We start from the raw sequence: 15000 nt of genomic DNA on the forward strand, positions 1-15000 counted from the left end.
TGGCGGGCTCAGAGTATGCCTAAGGTGGGGTAACTATTTTAAACATTTTACTAATTTCTGGATGTATTAAATCATCCATGTGTCTCATCCTAGTGTGTGTGGCGGGCTCAGAGTATGCCTAAGGTGGGGTAACTATTTTAAACATTTTACTAATTTCTGGATGTATTAAATCATCCATGTGTCTCATCCTAGTGTGTGTGGCGGGCTCAGAGTATGCCTAAGGTGGGGTAACTATTTTAAACATTTTACTAATTTCTGGATGTATTAAATCATCCATGTGTCTCATCCTAGTGTGTGTGGCGGGCTCAGAGTATGCCTAAGGTGGGGTAACTATTTTAAACATTTTACTAATTTCTGGATGTATTAAATCATCCATGTGTCTCATCCTAGTGTGTGTGGCGGGCTCAGAGTATGCCTAAGGTGGGGTAACTATTTTAAACATTTTACTAATTTCTGGATGTATTAAATCATCCATGTGTCTCATCCTACTGTGTGTGGCGGGCTCAGAGTATGCCTAAAGTGGGGTAACTATTTTAAACATTTTACTAATTTATGGAGGAAAAAAAAGACCCAGCATTTTGCATTCAAATGTGCAGGGCGCACCGGCGTTTAAAGTCCAAAAGATGGCAGCATTACTCCACCGTAGTAATTATTTTCCTCCTTAAAGCTGTATACATATGTTTCTGGAGGAATTAAATTCAGGCCTATAAGCCTACTGTGTGTGGCCGGCTCTTAGTGCACATTCTTAGGCTATGTATTTAATACAGAATAATGATTTTCTGGATGTATTAAATCATCCAGGGCTCTCATCCTACTGTGTGTGGCCGGCTCTTAGTGCACCTTTTTAGGCAATGTATTTTATACAGAATGATGATTTTCTGGATGTATTAAATCATCCAGGGCTCTCATCCTACTGTGTGTGGCCGGCTCTTAGTGCACCTTTTTAGGCAATGTATTTTATACAGAATGATGATTTTCTGGATGTATTAAATCATCCAGGGCTCTCATCCTACTGTGTGTGGCCGGCTCTTAGTGCACCTTTTTAGGCAATGTATTTTATACAGAATGATGATTTTTCTGGATGTATTAAATCATCCAGGGCTCTCATCCTACTGTGTGTGGCCGGCTCTTAGTGCACCTTTTTAGGCAATGTATTTTATACAGAATGATGATTTTCTGGATGTATTAAATCATCCAGGGCTCTCATCCTACTGTGTGTGGCCGGCTCTTAGTGCACCTTTTTAGGCAATGTATTTTATACAGAATGATGATTTTCTGGATGTATTAAATCATCCAGGGCTCTCATCCTACTGTGTGTGGCCGGCTCTTAGTGCACCTTTTTAGGCAATGTATTTTATACAGAATGATGATTTTCTGGATGTATTAAATCATCCAGGGCTCTCATCCTACTGTGTGTGGCCGGCTCTTAGTGCACCTTTTTAGGCAATGTATTTTATACAGAATGATGATTTTCTGGATGTATTAAATCATCCAGGGCTCTCATCCTACTGTGTGTGGCCGGCTCTTAGTGCACCTTTTTAGGCAATGTATTTTATACAGAATGATGATTTTCTGGATGTATTAAATCATCCAGGGCTCTCATCCTACTGTGTGTGGCCGGCTCTTAGTGCACCTTTTTAGGCAATGTATTTTATACAGAATGATGATTTTCTGGATGTATTAAATCATCCAGGGCTCTCATCCTACTGTGTGTGGCCGGCTCTTAGTGCACCTTTTTAGGCAATGTATTTTATACAGAATGATGATTTTCTGGATGTATTAAATCATCCAGGGCTCTCATCCTACTGTGTGTGGCCGGCTCTTAGTGCACCTTTTTAGGCAATGTATTTTATACAGAATGATGATTTTCTGGATGTATTAAATCATCCAGGGCTCTCATCCTACTGTGTGTGGCCGGCTCTTAGTGCACCTTTTTAGGCAATGTATTTTATACAGAATGATGATTTTCTGGATGTATTAAATCATCCAGGGCTCTCATCCTACTGTGTGTGGCCGGCTCTTAGTGCACCTTTTTAGGCAATGTATTTTATACAGAATGATGATTTTCTGGATGTATTAAATCATCCAGGGCTCTCATCCTACTGTGTGTGGCCGGCTCTTAGTGCACCTTTTTAGGCAATGTATTTTATACAGAATGATGATTTTCTGGATGTATTAAATCATCCAGGGCTCTCATCCTACTGTGTGTGGCCGGCTCTTAGTGCACCTTTTTAGGCAATGTATTTTATACAGAATGATGATTTTCTGGATGTTTTAAATAGACACAGAGACGAATAACTCTTTCAACCTTTTATTGGTTCATCCAATGCCTGCATTCTGAGTTCTCTTACCCTGAATGCATCACTCAGGGTAGGTATAGATGCATAGAACCGATCTGCAGTCTCCATGGTATGGCACATGCTTTTACAAACTAACATGCGGTTCTCAGTGCTGAGATGTCTGACTTGGTTACTGACTGATGTTCGGATTATGGTAAACCCGATAGGTCCATCCATGCCTGCATGTTTCCATGCCCTTTGAAAGAGGTGGGTAATTTTGGTCATTTTTTTCCCTTGACTCTGAAAGACATACAAGCACTTTTTGTCTCCATAGCAGTAAGAGATGTCAGCCATGGCTCTTAACCATGTAGCCTCTTCAGGCATCAGGGCGAGGTATGCCGAGCCGTATCTCCTGTCCGTTTTGTGTCGATCAACCTGGGGAAATATGGATGTTACAAAAGACCCATGCCTCTCATGTTACTGTGTGTGGCGGGGGTAAGGTGGACTTATGTGGGCTTACCCAGACGACTGTACGGCCTTTGTCATCTTGGTCTGCGTTGTCTACTTGGTCCTTGGTCATATTGTAAAGAACCACAGGTCTATGGCCTGTTACCATCCCGAGATACCCTGTCAGATACCCTTGTAAGAGGCAATATGTGTCGTCTCTGGCCTCCTCCCTCATCTGGTCTGGAAGATAAAACCACCATGTTTAAAACATGTATGCCTATAAATGTGCACCTGTTGCGGGCTTGATATGTCTGTATTATGGCACTCACCTATGAGCCTGGGTATTTCCACTACTGCTATCTTCATAAATCTCTCAAAATCCTGGGTGGATTTTAGTTGTTCTGTAAGTGGATAAGTCAAAGGTTATACCATATGCATATGGATGTAATTTCTCCAGAATGTGCATGTGGATGTCAACATACTTGATTTAAGTCTTCTCACTGCCTGCCGGTGGCATCTCATATGTCTAGTGTGATCCTTCAGTAGCTTTTTGATTTGAAGGAGTATCTGTTTGATCTGGTGTGTTTGAAGGCCCAGTGTGTCCAGGTGGAAGGCTCGTGCGTGCTTTATAAAAGACATAGCGTTTATAAGCATGATATGTACCGTAGGGTGGCTATACTTGCTTTGGATCAGAGCAGACGGCCACTGTCTTAGTCTCTCCAGGTTGTGGATGAATTTAAGGCTATGGAAGTCGTGCTTGCTTGTGTCTTCGGCCATGTGGAGAATGAATTTTAGGGCGTGCGTCCTTCTTTGTTGGCCGTTTTCTGAGTCTTTCACTGTGGGATTAGAGCGTACGTGAAAGGCCTGGTAGTCGTCTAGGGCCACTTCCACCCTGGTTCCTTCCAAAGCTTCGGGTAAGATCAAATGCCTCCCCTTCCTAAGTGTGTTGCCTTCGGCCTCAGAATCGCTTGAGCTTGATGGTGAACCCACCGCCTCGTACTCAGAATGGCTGGATGCCGGTTCTTCCACGGCATGGCCATCACAGTTTGACCCTTCAGACGTGTCCGGCTCTGGGTTAAATGTAGTTTGGCTGTCACCAGTTTCCTCGGGTGTCTCACAGGCTACACTGTCTTTTGAACTCTGGGTCTTACGGTATTTCTCTAACAATTTGCCCATAAAAAGTCGCTTCGCCTGGGCTACCATTTTCATTTTTTGGGTACCGTGTACATTATGGGTAGAGCTTAAGTGCATGTCCAACCTCACCAAAGACTTCTTGTCACAGATTTCACAATCTAGCCGTACTGAACAACGATTGCTAGCCAGCCTAGCTATCAAACCGGTCTCCTTGTCATCGATTTCATGAACCGTTTTTAAGTGTTTTTTCAGCCTAGTGCACTTAACTTTACACATTGGACATTTCTGCCAAAGATAGTGAAAAAAAGAGACAAAATTAGTTATAATTTATATGATTAATTTAGTTTTAAAATGCCCGAAATGCGGTACTTACCGTCTGTCTGCCTGCCATCTTCAAGCCGCTGTGATGCTAATTAAGCTTCCTTAATAGAACACACCTGGTCCCTAATCAAGAGGGCGGGAAAGGCACATTCCACATTGCGCATTGCGTGTTCCGTATTGCCTTTTTAAATTAAATATACCAGAGGCATAGACACTTAGAAAAAAATAGAGGCCTTTTTAAATTAAATATACCAGAGGCATAGACACTTAGAAAAAAATAGAGGCCGTTTTAAATAAAATATACCAGAGGCATAGACACTTAGAAAAAAAATAGAGGCCTTTTTAAATTAAATATACCAGAGGCATAGACACTTAGAATAAAAAAGAGGCCTTTTTAAATTAAATATACCAGAGGCATAGACACTTAGAATAAAATAGAGGCCTTTTTAAATTAAATATACCAGAGGCATAGACACTTAGAATAAAATAGAGGCCTTTTTAAATTAAATATACCAGAGGCATAGACACTTAGAATAAAAAAGAGGCCTTTTTAAATTAAATATACCAGAGGCATAGACACTTAGAATAAAATAGAGGCCTTTTTAAATTAAATATACCAGAGGCATAGACACTTAGAATAAAAAAGAGGCCTTTTTAAATTAAATATACCAGAGGCATAGACACTTAGAATAAAAAAGAGGCCTTTTTAAATTAAATATACCAGAGGCATAGACACTTAGAATAAAATAGAGGCCTTTTTAAATTAAATATACCAGTAGAAAAGACACTTTGAGTAAAAAAGGCCATTTTAAATAAAATATACCATGGCCAAATGAACTTAGAATAAAAGAGGAGAGTTTAGTTTAAATTATACCATGGTTAAATGCTGTTAGAAAAAAAGTGCACAGTTTAATCTTATTTGGAAGGCGCATTGACTCTTAAAGTCCACAAGATGTCACCGGTACTCCATCGTTTTTTTTCTGTTATACCATATGTACGTGCCACTGGGTGGACCCTCCAGACACCTCAGCCTAGTTGAAGTGTCCGATGAAGGTGCACTCATCTGGGCATGAGGTAAAGTTATTATATACCAACATCATGTGGAGGTTTTCAAGTCTGCACAAAGTCCCTAAATATACCAGAAGCATGGAGTTTTATGAGTGAATTAGTCTATGTCCCTTACTTTGTTAGACCATACACAAGATATTTTCTTCAGGAAATGCACAGAGTCCAATGCTATAACATTGCCAGGTGGTGGCTTTAAGGGAAAAAAGCATAAAAGTGTCCGAAAAACATGCTCTTTAGCTCGGGTACATCCCCAGGATCAAGAAAAATTGTCAGTTTTTTTTTCTATCTTGCTTAGAAATAGGTGTAAATTGACTCTGAAGTGTCATATCAGGCAATGCACAGAGTCCTTAAATATACCAGTAGCATGAGGTTTTTGTTGGAAATTAGTCTATTTCCCTTCCTGAGTTATACCTTATACAAGTAGTAATCTTCAGGCAATGCACAGAGTCCTTAAATTTACCAGTAGCATGAGGTTTTTGTTGGAAATTAGTCTATTTCCCTTCCTGAGTTAGACCATATACAAGTAGTAATCTTCAGGCAATGCACAGAGTCCTTAAATTTACCAGTAGCATGAGGTTTTTGTTGGAAATTAGTCTATTTCCCTTCCTGAGTTAGACCATATACAAGTAGTAATCTTCAGGCAATGCACAGAGTCCTTAAATTTACCAGTAGCATGAGGTTTTTGTTGGAAATTAGTCTATTTCCCTTCCTGAGTTAGACCATATACAAGTAGTAATCTTCAGGCAATGCACAGAGTCCTTAAATATACCAGCAGCAGGTGGTGGCTTTTAGTGAAAAAAGCATAAAAGTGTCCAAAAAACATGCTCTTTAGCTCAGGTACATCCCCAGGATCAAGAAAAATTGTCAGTTTTTTTCTCTATCTTGCTTAGAAATAGGTGTAAATCCAGTCTGAAGTGTCTGATCAGAAAATGCACTAAGTCCATTTTTTCTGTTATACCATACGCATTTGCCACTGGGTGGCTCCTCCAGACACATCTGTCCACTTGGAGTGTCCAATGAAGGTGCACTCATCTGGGCATGAGGTAAAGTTATTAAGCTTCCTTAATAGAACACACCTGGTCCCTAATCAAGAGGGCGGGAAAGGCACATTCCACATTGCGCATTGCGTGTTCCGTATTGCAGCCATCCCTAAGCAGTAGGTCGCGCTGGGATTGCTCATTGCGTATTGCGTGTTCCGTATTGCAGCCATCCCTAAGCAGTAGGTCGCGCTGGGATTGCTCATTGCGTATTGCGCATTGCGTGTTCCGTATTGCAGCCATCCCTAAGCAGTAGGTCGCGCTGGGATTGCACATTGCGTATTGCGTGTTCCGTATTCCGACCATCCCTATTTAAGGGTTAGGCGCTGTTAAGATTTTTCAAAGTCCAAGAATATACCAGCAGCATAGACACTTAGAATAAAAAAGAGGCCGTTTTAAATAAAATATACCAGTAGCATAGACACTTAGAATAAAATAGAGGCCTTTTTAAATTAAATATACCAGAGGCATAGACACTTAGAATAAAATAGAGGCCTTTTTAAATTAAATATACCAGAGGCATAGACACTTAGACTAAAATAGAGGCCGTTTTAAATAAAATATACCAGTAGCATAGACACTTAGACTAAAATAGAGACCTTTTTAAATTAAATATACCAGAGGCATAGACACTTAGAATAAAATAGAGGCCTTTTTAAATTAAATATACCAGAGGCATAGACACTTAGAATAAAATAGAGGCCTTTTTAAATTAAATATACCAGAGGCATAGACACTTAGAATAAAATAGAGGCCTTTTTAAATTAAATATACCAGAGGCATAGACACTTAGAATAAAATAGAGGCCTTTTTAAATTAAATATACCAGAGGCATAGACACTTAGAATAAAAAAGAGGCCTTTTTAAATTAAATATACCAGAGGCATAGACACTTAGAATAAAATAGAGGCCTTTTTAAATTAAATATACCAGAGGCATAGACACTTAGAATAAAAAAGAGGCCTTTTTAAATTAAATATACCAGAGGCATAGACACTTAGAATAAAAAAGAGGCCTTTTTAAATTAAATATACCAGAGGCATAGACACTTAGAATAAAATAGAGGCCTTTTTAAATTAAATATACCAGTAGAAAAGACACTTTGAGTAAAAAAGGCCATTTTAAATAAAATATACCATGGCCAAATGAACTTAGAATAAAAGAGGAGAGTTTAGTTTAAATTATACCATGGTTAAATGCTGTTAGAAAAAAAGTGCACAGTTTAATCTTATTTGGAAGGCGCATTGACTCTTAAAGTCCACAAGATGTCACCGGTACTCCATCGTTTTTTTTTCTGTTATACCATATGTACGTGCCACTGGGTGGACCCTCCAGACACCTCAGCCTAGTTGAAGTGTCCGATGAAGGTGCACTCATCTGGGCATGAGGTAAAGTTATTATACCAACATCATGTGGAGGTTTTCAAGTCAGAAATTGCACAAAGTCCCTAAATATACCAGAAGCATGGAGTTTTATGAGTGAATTAGTCTATGTCCCTTACTTTGTTAGACCATACACAAGATATTTTCTTCAGGAAATGCACAGAGTCCAATGCTATAACATTGCCAGGTGGTGGCTTTAAGGGAAAAAAAGCATAAAAGTGTCCGAAAAACATGCTCTTTAGCTCGGGTACATCCCCAGGATCAAGAAAAATTGTCAGTTTTTTTTTCTATCTTGCTTAGAAATAGGTGTAAATTGACTCTGAAGTGTCATATCAGGCAATGCACAGAGTCCTTAAATATACCAGTAGCATGAGGTTTTTGTTGGAAATTAGTCTATTTCCCTTCCTGAGTTATACCTTATACAAGTAGTAATCTTCAGGCAATGCACAGAGTCCTTAAATTTACCAGTAGCATGAGGTTTTTGTTGGAAATTAGTCTATTTCCCTTCCTGAGTTAGACCATATACAAGTAGTAATCTTCAGGCAATGCACAGAGTCCTTAAATTTACCAGTAGCATGAGGTTTTTGTTGGAAATTAGTCTATTTCCCTTCCTGAGTTAGACCATATACAAGTAGTAATCTTCAGGCAATGCACAGAGTCCTTAAATTTACCAGTAGCATGAGGTTTTTGTTGGAAATTAGTCTATTTCCCTTCCTGAGTTAGACCATATACAAGTAGTAATCTTCAGGCAATGCACAGAGTCCTTAAATATACCAGCAGCAGGTGGTGGCTTTTAGTGAAAAAAGCATAAAAGTGTCCAAAAAACATGCTCTTTAGCTCAGGTACATCCCCAGGATCAAGAAAAATTGTCAGTTTTTTTCTCTATCTTGCTTAGAAATAGGTGTAAATCCAGTCTGAAGTGTCTGATCAGAAAATGCACTAAGTCCATTTTTTCTGTTATACCATACGCATTTGCCACTGGGTGGCTCCTCCAGACACATCTGTCCACTTGGAGTGTCCAATGAAGGTGCACTCATCTGGGCATGAGGTAAAGTTATTAAGCTTCCTTAATAGAACACACCTGGTCCCTAATCAAGAGGGCGGGAAAGGCACATTCCACATTGCGCATTGCGTGTTCCGTATTGCAGCCATCCCTAAGCAGTAGGTCGCGCTGGGATTGCTCATTGCGTATTGCGTGTTCCGTATTGCAGCCATCCCTAAGCAGTAGGTCGCGCTGGGATTGCTCATTGCGTATTGCGCATTGCGTGTTCCGTATTGCAGCCATCCCTAAGCAGTAGGTCGCGCTGGGATTGCACATTGCGTATTGCGTGTTCCGTATTCCGACCATCCCTATTTAAGGGTTAGGCGCTGTTAAGATTTTTCAAAGTCCAAGAATATACCAGCAGCATAGACACTTAGAATAAAAAAGAGGCCGTTTTAAATAAAATATACCAGTAGCATAGACACTTAGAATAAAATAGAGGCCTTTTTAAATTAAATATACCAGAGGCATAGACACTTAGAATAAAATAGAGGCCTTTTTAAATTAAATATACCAGAGGCATAGACACTTAGACTAAAATAGAGGCCGTTTTAAATAAAATATACCAGTAGCATAGACACTTAGACTAAAATAGAGACCTTTTTAAATTAAATATACCAGAGGCATAGACACTTAGAATAAAATAGAGGCCTTTTTAAATTAAATATACCAGAGGCATAGACACTTAGAATAAAATAGAGGCCTTTTTAAATTAAATATACCAGAGGCATAGACACTTAGAATAAAATAGAGGCCTTTTTAAATTAAATATACCAGAGGCATAGACACTTAGAATAAAATAGAGGCCTTTTTAAATTAAATATACCAGAGGCATAGACACTTAGAATAAAAAAGAGGCCTTTTTAAATTAAATATACCAGAGGCATAGACACTTAGAATAAAATAGAGGCCTTTTTAAATTAAATATACCAGAGGCATAGACACTTAGAATAAAAAAGAGGCCTTTTTAAATTAAATATACCAGAGGCATAGACACTTAGAATAAAAAAGAGGCCTTTTTAAATTAAATATACCAGAGGCATAGACACTTAGAATAAAATAGAGGCCTTTTTAAATTAAATATACCAGTAGAAAAGACACTTTGAGTAAAAAAGGCCATTTTTAAATAAAATATACCATGGCCAAATGAACTTAGAATAAAAGAGGAGAGTTTAGTTTAAATTATACCATGGTTAAATGCTGTTAGAAAAAAAGTGCACAGTTTAATCTTATTTGGAAGGCGCATTGACTCTTAAAGTCCACAAGATGTCACCGGTACTCCATCGTTTTTTTTCTGTTATACCATATGTACGTGCCACTGGGTGGACCCTCCAGGACACCTCAGCCTAGTTGAAGTGTCCGATGAAGGTGCACTCATCTGGGCATGAGGTAAAGTTATTATACCAACATCATGTGGAGGTTTTCAAGTCAGAAATTGCACAAAGTCCCTAAAATATACCAGAAGCATGGAGTTTTATGAGTGAATTAGTCTATGTCCCTTACTTTGTTAGACCATACACAAGATATTTTCTTCAGGAAATGCACAGAGTCCAATGCTATAACATTGCCAGGTGGTGGCTTTAAGGGAAAAAAGCATAAAAGTGTCCGAAAAAACATGCTCTTTAGCTCGGGTACATCCCCAGGATCAAGAAAAATTGTCAGTTTTTTTTTTCTATCTTGCTTAGAAATAGGTGTAAATTGACTCTGAAGTGTCATATCAGGCAATGCACAGAGTCCTTAAATATACCAGTAGCATGAGGTTTTTGTTGGAAATTAGTCTATTTCCCTTCCTGAGTTATACCTTATACAAGTAGTAATCTTCAGGCAATGCACAGAGTCCTTAAATTTACCAGTAGCATGAGGTTTTTGTTGGAAATTAGTCTATTTCCCTTCCTGAGTTAGACCATATACAAGTAGTAATCTTCAGAATATGCACAAAGTCCATAAATATACCAGCAGCACGAAGTTTTCAAGTGGAAAATATTCTATGTCGCTTCATTTGGTATACCATAGGCGTCAGTTTTCGGCGAAAATAATTCTATGTCGATAAAAATGTTATACCATACGTATGATTTTGTGTTCAAAAATCGCACTATGTTCCAATTTTGACCAAGGGGTGGATCATCCAGAGGCCTCGATCCTCTGACAGTGCCCGCCGAATGTGCACCCAGACGGACATGCATCTCATTCCCCCTGTCTGGATGATTTTATGAATGGGTGATATGCAAACACCTACCATCAGGTATATAGGGGAGAGGGTCTTCTGAAAGCCACATATATGGTATACCATAAATGAAGACAAGGATTATGGCGCACGCTTTGCCCGACCAAAGGTCACTCCCTGGGCATTTTAGAGGATTTGAGAGGCCTCTTTATGGATCTCACAAATGATCCATGCATGGAATTTTGCACACTTTATCCGAATAAAGTGCACTTTTGGGCTTATGAGAGTAGGTTGGTATGCCTCTCTCTGGATGTGAGGAAGGATCCAGGAATAAAGGCATGTAATGCCACACAATTTATCCGACTAAATGACACTCTTGGGCTTATGAGAGAGGATGAGGGGCCTCTCTGTGGATGTCAGAAAGGCTCCATGCATGAAAGCATGTAATGTCACACACTTTATCCGATTAAAGTGTACATGTTGGGCTTATGATTAAGCATGAGGGCCCTATATGTGGATGTCAGAAAGGTTCCAGGCTTAAAGGCATGTAATGTCACACACTTTATCCGATTAAAGTGTACATGTTGGGCTTATGATTAAGCATGAGGGCCCTATATGTGGATGTCAGAAAGGTTCCAGGCTTAAAGGCATGTAATGTCACACACTTTATCCGATTAAAGTGCACATTTGGGCTTATGATTAAGCATGAGGGCCCTATGTGTGGATGTCAGAAAGGCTCCATGCATGAAAGCATGTAATGCCACACACTTTATCCGATTAAAGTGCACATTTGGGCTTATGATTAAGCATGAGGGCCCTATGTGTGGATGTCAGAAAGGCTCCATGCATGAAAGCATGTAATGCCACACACTTTATCCGATTAAAGTGTACATGTTGGGCTTATGATTAAGCATGAGGGCCCTATATGTGGATGTCAGAAAGGTTCCAGGCTTAAAGGCATGTAATGTCACACACTTTATCCGATTAAAGTGCACATTTGGGCTTATGATTAAGCATGAGGGCCCTATGTGTGGATGTCAGAAAGGCTCCATGCATGAAAGCATGTAATGCCACACACTTTATCCGATTAAAGTGCACATTTGGGCTTATGATTAAGCATGAGGGCCCTATGTGTGGATGTCAGAAAGGCTCCATGCATGAAAGCATGTAATGTCACACACTTTATCCGATTAAAGTGTACATGTTGGGCTTATGAGAGTAGGTTGGTATGCCTCTCTCTGGATGTGAGGAAGGATCCAGGAATAAAGGCATGTAATGCCACACAATTTATCCGACTAAATGACACTCTTGGGCTTATGAGAGAGGATGAGGGGCCTCTCTGTGGATGTCAGAAAGGCTCCATGCATGAAAGCATGTAATGTCACACACTTTATCCGATTAAAGTGCACATTTGGGCTTATGATTAAGCATGAGGGCCCTATGTGTGGATGTCAGAAAGGCTCCATGCATGAAAGCATGTAATGTCACACACTTTATCCGATTAAAGTGTACATGTTGGGCTTATGATTAAGCATGAGGGCCCTATGTGTGGATGTCAGAAAGGCTCCATGCATGAAAGCATGTAATGTCACACACTTTATCCGATTAAAGTGTACATGTTGGGCTTATGATTAAGCATGAGGGCCCTATATGTGGATGTCAGAAAGGTTCCAGGCTTAAAGGCATGTAATGCCACACACTTTATCCGTTTAAAGTGCACGCTTCGGCTTAAGAGAGGAGTTGAGAGGCCTCTCCCTGGAAGTCACAGATGATCCAGGCCTGCAATGGCAGACACTATATCACTTTATCCGAGTAAGAGGCTCCCTCTGAGCAAAGTAGGGGGGGAGTGAGGCCCCCCCCGGAGGTCTGAAAAGATCCAGGCCTTTAAATGACACGGGCTGTGCCCGAGCAAAGTGCCCACGCTGGGCAAGGGTGGAGGCGTGATGCTCCCCCTTATGGAGGTCGTCCTACCTCCATCCTCACGTAATGTATTTCGACCTGTGCGTATCCGGAGGGTGCTATGCGCAAGCCCGGAAGATGCTGGTTTCGGCTGGCCTTACCGGATCCAATGGTATAGCACCTAGGTGCGCTCTAAGGCCGTAAACCCCCCCCATGTGTTTGAGAATGGTAGGTGTTATACCATTGCCACGAACCACTTATTGAATCAGCCATGCCCTTTCGGCAATCGAGTCTCAGAGGTGTGTCCGAGGGAAGATTTGCCTTGGCGGGCATGGCTGTCTGGCATCTCCCCGACCCTGGAGGAATGCGCTAACGGTGTAATGCAAACACCTACCAGCAGGTATATAGGGGAGCATGCTTTCTGAGCCTTATATGATTGTACCATAATAAGGATCAGAAGAAAGGCAGTGCGTTAAGGTGAACTAGCCCGACTCTAATGCACCTTGACGGCTTAAGGGGAGGGATAAGTGACCCCTGCTGATGGAGGTCAAAGACATCCGTGTCTCTCAGGCCTTCGAACCACTGCTTGCGCCCGACCGAAATGCCACTGCTGGGCATGGGTGTAAGAGTGGTGACCCCCCTTATGGAGGTCTGTCCAACCTCCAGCCTGCATGCTCCACCTCGGCCTGTGCGTATCCGGAGGGTGCTGTGCGCAAGCCCGGAAGATGCTGGTTTCGGCTGGCCTTACCGGATCCAATGGCACAGTACCTAGGTGCGCTCTAAGACCGTTATCCGAACCCAAGTCCGCCAGGGGTTTTTCTGTTATACCAGTAGCATCGACCATCACTTTGATCAGCCAGGCCTTTTCGGGGGTCGAGCGTCCGAGGTGTGTCCGAGGGAAGATTTGCCTTGGCGGGCATGGCTGGCGAGTACCTCCCCGGCCGTGGAGGAAAACGCATACGGTGCATTGCAAACACCTACCAGCAGGTATATAGGAGAGCATGTCTCTTGAGTTCATCCTAACCTTATAATGGTTATCCCATTCATAAGGCCTGGATGCAAGGCGGTGCGTGAAGGTAACATTAGCCTGACTCTAACACTTTCACCGGTTAGGGGTGGAGTGGTGACCCCCCTAACACTGGAGGTCTCGCCGACCTCCAGGCACCAGCCTCACATGCTCTACCTCGGCCTGTGCGTATCCGGAGGGTGCTGTGCGCAAGCCCGGAAGATGCTGGTTTCGGCTGGCCTTACCGGATCCAATGGCACAGTACCTAGGTGCGCTCTAAGACCGTTATCCGAACCCAAGTCCGCCAGGGGTTTTTCAGTTATACCAGTAGCATCGACCATCACTTGGTTCAGCCAGGCCTTTTCAGGGGTCGAGCGTCCGAGGTGTGTCCGAGGGAAGATTTGCCTTGGCGGGCATGGCTGGCGAGAACCTCCCCGGCCGTGGAGGAAAACGCGTACGGTGGATTGCAAAAACCTACCAGCAGGTTTTTAGGGAGAGCGTCAATCTCGAGGGCGTTCGGAGCTCTCCCGATCTATTGGCATACGATGCCCGCCAGGGGTTAGGCTCTCGGGTTACCACTTAAGGTTTCTCCCTGTCATAAGAAAGACAACCGGTCAAACCAATGCGCAATGTACAATGAGGTGCGAGCTCATATCCTATATATTGCTCAGAGCCGCAACCTCGGTGCGACATACCTAGGTACAGGAATAGGGCGAGAGGTGGATGCGCTCCTTCAGGACGGGTAGGTCGGCAGCCTCTCGGGTATGATCGTTCACCAACGAAAGCTGTACAAAAGGGGTGACTGCGCTCATTGAGGACGGCAGCCTCAACATGACATACCTATCAAAAACTCTCCCATGAGGTGTGTGCGCTCCTTCAGGATGGGAGGTCGGCAGCCTCGGTATGATCATGATGACCGAGACACAGGCCTTGGGTTGGGCCTAGGGTTGAAGCCTTCTGTGCCGCCCGGGTAGTTCCTCCCCAAACCAGCGGGCATGCCTCTATGGGGGGGCCTCGGTCTGAAAAGACACGATCCTCACCCGGAACCGTCTGAGGGAAGCGTTGAAGGCCGGTCTGTCTACACAGGTGTCCGCTATCGGCGTCCATGGTGTACGGGTGAGAGCCAGCAGTGGATCGGGTTAGTTCAACACATGCTTGGCCTCACCCCGCCTGGTCACGGAATCACTCATTTCTCGGTTACGTCCCACAGTAGCGCGCGCG

This window comes from Brachyhypopomus gauderio, unplaced genomic scaffold (genome assembly GCF_052324685.1).
Source record: "Brachyhypopomus gauderio isolate BG-103 unplaced genomic scaffold, BGAUD_0.2 sc652, whole genome shotgun sequence".
In the NCBI taxonomy this organism is placed as follows: domain Eukaryota; kingdom Metazoa; phylum Chordata; class Actinopteri; order Gymnotiformes; family Hypopomidae; genus Brachyhypopomus; species Brachyhypopomus gauderio.